Below are 7,593 nucleotides of genomic sequence, written 5' to 3'. Positions count from 1 at the left end.
CAGTCTACATTAGTCGGACTAAAAAAAAATATAATTGATGAAATGAAAATAAAAGCAAACCCTAGTTATCTTTTTTATTACCTACCAGAGGTTTTAAGATGAAAGAGGATTCAATTTCAAGATATAGAATTAGAAGGATCTTACTTGGCTATTGAAGTAGCACTTAGTATTTTAAGACTTAGTATTTTTTGTATGTGCAGTGATTAGCATCTAGAGCTGTACTAATTGAAGTCCTTAGGCTAGACCAGATCAGGAAAAATGAGATATATGATTCACTTACATGGCAAGGACATATAAGGGGTGAGACAGGTTATTTTTATTATGCTTATTGACTATAACTCAACATCTATTTATCATTGTCCATTGATTTTAGATTCTTATACTTGCTTGAGCTAGAGGTAATGCATTTAGCCACTTATTAGTTTCTTTGTTTTTCATGTGTTGTTTGTTTGGGGACAAGCAACACTTAAGTGTGGGGATATTTGATAAGTGTCTAAATGTTGGTATTTTCCTATATGTATTTTATATACTTTGCATGTATTTTGTTGAGGATTGATGCCTGTTTCGCACTTAATCATGTACTATTTGCTTTGTAGGGTACAAGAAAGCCATGGAGAACACGATGATACCATTTGGATGAAAAGAAGTAGAAAACAGTATCAAAGTACTGCATTAGAGTTACTGTAGTAGAGTTATTGTAGCAATCACTGTAGCACCGGGATTGTTTGAAGCTGCTTGCCAAGAACTTCATGCGGCCCCCATACAACCCGTATGGAGGCCATATACAGCCCGTATGCACCGCCATATGAAGCGAAAATTGGAGTTTTGAGCCCTATACAGCCACCATACGGTCCCCATACCACCCGTATGCTTTGGAGTGTATAAATACAGATTTCTAGGGCTGAATTGGGTGACTTTGAACAGATTTTTGGAGAGGGTTTTTGGGAGACCTTGAGTGACCTTGATAGGAAGAAGAAGGGGAAGGAAACAAGGAGATCATTGAAGGGCAAGGTCAAAGGCTCTCAAGGCAAGAAGATATCATCATTCAAGGGGGAGATCGACAACCATTTGAAGGAAGGAAACCCACAGCCCCCAACTTAGGATGAGTTTATCCCTATTTTGAGATTTTCTTGTACTTAACGGAATCATAGGAATGTGGATTTGGAAGAAATTCCTATCAACATTCTTATGGGATTAGGGCTCAATCACTGAGAAATTGGGGTATAATCTAGAAATTAGGGTTGTGCAAATTACCCTTGCATCTTTTGTTCTTCATCCTTGTATCATGATGACCCCTAAAAGGGATCCACATCCATAGGCCTTTGTATTTCTGATAAGTGCTTGAGTAAGCATGTTTTTATATGTGTTTTACATACATTCAGCATCATTTTATATATGGTTTATGTCTCATTTCGTGTATTGGTTGTTCTTTTGTGCAATTAGGTTGTAGATGCCATAAAGAGGTATAAGGGAGCAAAGATAGGCTAGAAAGGCACGATGTTGAGAGCTTTTGTGTAATTCAATGACTAAGACATAAAAGGAGTTCACAAACGTGGGAATGTGTGCCAACTTCCAATCAAATTCAAGTTAATTCACTAGTGGAAGAGCACAAAGACAGTCACATCCTCATGTTCCTCCTCTTTGTGAAGAATACAAGACCTCTCAAGGCATGTCGATGAAGAAAAGTCTTCTAGCCTACCACGTGATCATGTGCCTGATTATGTGGCCTCGGTCGAAGAATATTTCGACCGCGATGTAGGGAAAACGACGTAGCAAAGTATTGCAGCAATATTACTGTAGAAGTACAGTAGCAAAAATACTGTTCACACACTGGCGTGGAAATTCCTGCAGCCCACGCGGGCACGTGGAAAATCCACACGAGCACATGAGGACGCATGATAGTTGCGGGTTTGAGATATAAATAAGCCATTTGCACTATTTTTCAGGGACTTTTTTGTGGAGCTTTGAGCGTGTATTTGGAGGGCAAGTTGGCTAGGGTTTGAGGAGGTGGTCTTTGCCAATTTAGGGGGAGTTCTTCAACAACTTTGATAGGTTCCTTCGCCATCGTAGCACTTAGGGAGCCATTGGTGACCTAGCTTCTGAGAGGAACCTTGAAGATGTGGAACTACCCATCAAGGCCAATCCGCACGAATTCGAGGGGGTTTTTATCTATGGGATGTATTACTTTTCATTGTATTCATCATTGTTTTGTAACTACGCCCATCTTGGGCTAAACCTTAGTAGGTATTTGGGCATGTGAACCGTAGGATCTAGGATTTTGTATTGATTTGCTCTATGTTCCTAGTTAATCCGAGTAGATTTGAGTTTTAACCTTGTTATTTCATTGCTTGCATGTGTTGCTGATCTTTGTGATTAATTTACATTGCTTGATCTATTACTTTGATATGAGACATCTCCATTAGAGTTAGAACTTCAAGGTTAAAGAGGGTTGACAGGGTGAGCCATGAGGTAGTGTAGTGTCCCCTTTTCTCTCTGATTGAGTGTTTCCTATCGCCATATTCCCTTTTCTCGTTGTAACCATATTTGGTGTGAGGCGTGAGATTGCTCAATTTTTTCCGCCGGAGCCTTGTAGGGGATTATTGATCCTTCGCTGGGAAATAGGGTTGGATCTACATTTAGGAATTGGTCTCACTCTTAGGTTTACCTAAAATTTAGTGCGGTCATATGGGGTGTGAGGTATTAAGATTGTGTGATTTGTCCATTAAGACCTTGTAGGGGACTAGTATCGATTGCTTGGAGGCAAGGACTGGTTGTTCTTGTATTACCTCGACTCAATATACCTGGTTTAGGAGCATTTCGTGAACTTTGAGCCTCATGAGAGATCCTAGGGGGAGCATCGCCTGAGTACCTCATCTTTAGTGATTGAGAACTCCTCTACTCCTTTTCTTGTCCATTCACTTGTTTGTTAATTAATTCTTGCAATCAGTTCATTCCACCATATTTATTGAATCTGATTAGATAATTAAGAAGTGGTTAATACTAATACATCAGTTCCCAGTAGATTCGACTACCCACTCACTGGGGTAATTATTACTTCGACACCCTTGTACTTGCGGTTTACATGCATATTTAGACGTGTCAATTTCATTGTTAATCTTGCTTGCTCATTGCTTGTTCTCTCTAATTTGTTGGTAATCTTGTATTTACTTTTAATCGCAATCTAGTAGAGTAAATTCCGTCACTTAAGATTTTAGGCTAGATAATAGGTCAAGAAGGAGTAATAGGAGATCCTTAGCCCTGTGGAATATGATCCTCGTGTCTTTACAGGAGGTATTACTTGGCTATCCCATATACTTGCGGGGAAGCAATAAATACGCTACGGTAATCGGCTAGAGTACTGTGAGGCCTTGTTTTCTTCATTTTCTGCCCTAGATGGTGTTGCCATTGCCGCGGTTGAGAAGATCGTTTACTCTCTTGTTAACAAAATCCCCGACTCGGTCGAACCGGCGGCCGAGAGTGCGGCATCAAAGATGGACACAATCGCTGAAGAACAAGAACAAGCTAAGGGTGTGTCTCCCATTGATGCTGTTGCCGTGGCCACGGTTGAGAAGATCGTTGAATCTGTTGCCGTGCCATGGCTGTGGCCGACAGTACCGCATCGAAGCAAGACACAATCCCACAACAAGAAGAAACATGTAAGGATATGTCTGCGATTAATGCTGTTATCCCCGCATCGAAGCCAGACACAACCCCACAACAACAACAACCATGTAAGGATATGTCTGCGGTTGATGTTGTCGTCATCCCCGCATCAAAGGAAGATGCTGCTGGTACTGAACACCGTCAAGGCTGAACAACAGTGCCGCATGAAGACCCCGACCGAGCAATGAGAGATATGATCAGGGCCAATCAAAAATGGGACGAGATGGCTCGAAAAGTCTTTGTTCCGAAGAAGAAAAAATGGGTTGGCCAATCGCGTGTTCAGAAATATGAGCAGGAGTTGATGAGGATCTTCCTCAACTGCCCTATGGACAGGTAAGTTTAAAGTTTTTATGATAGTATTTAAATGTTTACATATTATCATTTAATTTATCTATTTAACGTTTAAATAATTATAATATCTTTTGAAAGTTGTCTATATCATTTAAATAGTTACAATATGGTCTAATTATATATGTTATCGTTTAACCTCAACACTGTCGTGTGGAAGAATGATGCTGTCAGCACCACACGGACAAACTATACACTCTACTTGAGAGGAAGGAGATGGTCATAGATGATGTGATGGACGCTTTCGTATGCATAATACAAAAGTCGCTGAGCAAAGTGCCATATCCTTACAAGAAGCGTGCTTCTATCACATGACCGCTAGCACTATTTATGTCAAAAGCAGGATGACGCACATGAAACCACTATGGCTATGATCGGAGATGCCATGCGCAACTTGCATGAAGTTCAAATTGTCATCCTCCCAATAATCATGAATGGCAATTTCCATGTCGTCATCCTTGACAATGATAAAACAAGAATACATGCATTATTCTTCATGTGCGGCGTACGATAAAGACGCATTGGACACGGTAAGTTCTTTAATAAATTATGTCCGATTAATAGTGTTTGGTATTTAATCGGTATTCTAATCTCAACTTGTATATCTCGATAGCGGAATCTATTCGACATTTGTGTTGATATGTAGTTCAGTGAGTCGATGACCTCAAAGTACCCACTAGTTCACGACATGGAAACCCCATGATAAAAATAAGGAAGCGTCGATTGCGCCGTCTATGTCATGTGGTTTATCGAGCAATTACTCGCCGATGAGAAGCTACGGCTATCGCAGACAGACGTCCCTTACTTGAGATTAAAGTATGTTTCCCGCATACTTAAGGAGGGGAGGGCAGCCAGCGTCCACGAAAAAGAGTGGTTGTCGCAAGCGGATTGATAGAATTCCTAGTTTTTGGTTTGATTTCAAATGTAAACCAAGACTAATACAATTCATTGTTTTTGTTTTTGAAGAACATGACTTGTATATCTCAATGTAAATTTTGCTTGTTTTCAATTGTAAAGCAGGTTAAATTCAATTCAGTTTCATTTCATTGTTTAACTTACAGTGTCATTGTTTACCTTTCAGTTTCATTGTTTAAATTTACCGGCTATCATTTAAATATCAGTGTGAAATGTTTAAAATTACAATTTCTTTGTTTAAAATAACACTGTCTTCTTTTAAATGAATGCATTCATTGTAAAGAATAAGAGTTTATCTGTTTAAATATGAAAACTTACCACTCAATACAGATTGTTTCTCTTTAGAAATCAGCTTATTTACAATGCCTAGTCGGCCACAGTTTCATTACAAGATCTACCATTGTGACTGGATCCATGGCAGCGGCTGCAATGTAACTCACGGATATCAAACGCTTGCAACTCGATCCTCTTTCGTCTAGGTCGCCTAGGCTGCCTTCTCGTCACAGGCGGTCACAAACGAAGCTCACGATTTCCGTCTGAAGGCTTGTTATTGTCGGGTATCAGGAATATAGCTTCCTTATACGTCAGTTTGTAATTGTTGACGGTGAAGTAGCGGCTAATAAATTGATGAACGTTGGTGTCTGTCTGCATTATTGCAGCGCAAGCGTGTTTGCAAGGGATACCATAAACTTGCCACCTTCGACATGAACAAGTTCTGATGGCAAGATCTACAGAGTTGCTGCACTGGTCAATCACTTCGTAACGATCATCGACACTACGACCAACATGAAGATTTTGGCTATCCTTCACAATTATCTCTACCTTCGAATGTATGTGTGGGCATAAGTAGGTCTCCCATTTGTTTGCTTGCTCACGGCAGTTACATAACATGCGCATCAACTTGAACCTGGCAAACAAGGTTAAACAAGGACAGTGATGGTTAAATAATTGGTAAACTGTTTTAAACAGTATGATAAATATTTAAAGGATAAAAATAATATTTAAAGTCAGACAATAATAATTAAACAATTATGAAATGTTTTAAAGGGTAACACTAAATGTTAAGGGTAAATCAACATTCATAGACCTTATGGAGTCGACCATTTTCGTGGACCAAAGGGTTAGGTCTATAATTAGGAAGAGATTTATCACTTGGAATCCATAGAGCTCTTTGCAACTCTATTCGAGTACGTGGTTGAGAGGTTATCTAATCTCTCCTCCGGGACATGTATAGAGTTAGGCATAGTTGACCTTAGATTTTAGACTATGTAATTAAGGATTTCCACGACTCACCATTGCATCGATTAGGAAGCATAATAGGGGGTTCTTGCACTTGAAACAATTATCTTAATAGGAGCATTATCCGAGTACCCCATCTTTATCGATTGCCTTACCTCCTCCTTTTCTCGTTCTCTCTTACTTGTTGTTTTTACTTTTGAGAATTGAATCATTTTCACACTTATCACTACTGATCTTTCACATAGCTAAGAATCGGATTAAGTGTTTTTATTCACTATTCCCTGTGGATTCGGTACACACTCATCCGGGATTATTACTTCGACAAACCCGTACACTTGCGGGATATACGCAAAGGGACCTTGTCAAGTTTTTGGCGCCGTTGCCGGGGAATAGGCGTTTAGAGATACTTTGCACTTTGTTTTCTTAGCAATTTCACCATACATTCTATTTCCTATCTTCTTATTCTATCATCGTTCTGATTTCTTTTTCTTTTTTTTTGGGTGCAGCTCCAGGTTATGACCCGAGGGAATCCCTCAATATTGGTTGAAGGAAATCCTGAGCTTGAACGTACACTTAGAAGAAAAGGGAAAGAGCATGTGCAAGAACAGTCTAATTTAGTTGATTTAGAAGTGGAAGGATCTGAAAACATGGCAAATTAGAACGAGCAACAGCGGACATTATCTGATTATGCCAGACCTTCAGTGTTGGGAACACAATCGAGCATTGTGCGTCCCCCGATCACAGCTCAGAACTTTGAGCTAAAGCCGGCATTCATCCACATGTTGCAGCAATCCACACAATTTAACAGTTTGGCGGATGAGGATCCAAACAGTCATATAGAGAGTTTTCTCGAGGTGTGTGATATACTGAAGATAAATGGAGTAAGGGATGATGCCATCAAGTTAAGAGCCTTCCCATTTTTCCTAAAGGGGAGAGCGAAGCAGTAGCTGCACTCATTATTAAGAGCATCGATTACCACATGGGAGGAAATGGTAGAAGCTTTTCTTGTCCGTTATTTCCCTCCCGGAAAATCTGCAAAGCTTAGGAATGAGATCTCATCCTTTGTTCAGTTGGAATTGGAGTGTCTATTTGAGATATAAGAAAGGTTCAAGGAACTCCTGAGAAAGTGCCCGCAACACGGATTTTTGGAGTGGATGATTGTTCAGACCTTTTACAACGGTTTGAATCCAAGTACAAGGCAACTCTTGGATGTGGCAGCAGGAGGTACCTTAGGTAGCAAGACCCCCGATGAGGCCCGTCAGTTAATTGAAGAAATGGGGTTAAACAGCTACCAATGGAATGCTAGGGAGAAGAAAAAGGTGGCCAGTCTCCATGAAATAGATGCGGTAACTTCGTTGGCGGCTCAAGCGGAAAATTTGAGTAAAAAGTTAGATCTTCTAACTTCAAATAGAGTGGCGGTTGTGACTA

The 7,593-nt window shown here is 40.1% G+C and overlaps 1 non-coding gene across 1 annotated transcript; it reads right to left on the bottom strand.

Moving 5' to 3' along the window:
* Positions 1–7,202: 7,202 nt before the first annotated feature.
* LOC120256436 lies at positions 7,203–7,309 on the bottom strand. Its single transcript, XR_005535302.1, has one exon. It is a non-coding gene; the product is annotated as a small nucleolar RNA R71 (small nucleolar RNA).
* Between the last annotated feature and the right edge of the window lie 284 nt (positions 7,310–7,593).

Source organism: Dioscorea cayenensis, unplaced genomic scaffold, assembly GCF_009730915.1.
Source record: "Dioscorea cayenensis subsp. rotundata cultivar TDr96_F1 unplaced genomic scaffold, TDr96_F1_v2_PseudoChromosome.rev07_lg8_w22 25.fasta BLBR01001443.1, whole genome shotgun sequence".
Lineage (NCBI taxonomy): Eukaryota > Viridiplantae > Streptophyta > Magnoliopsida > Dioscoreales > Dioscoreaceae > Dioscorea > Dioscorea cayenensis.
This window is presented reverse-complemented; position numbering and strand designations above follow the sequence as displayed.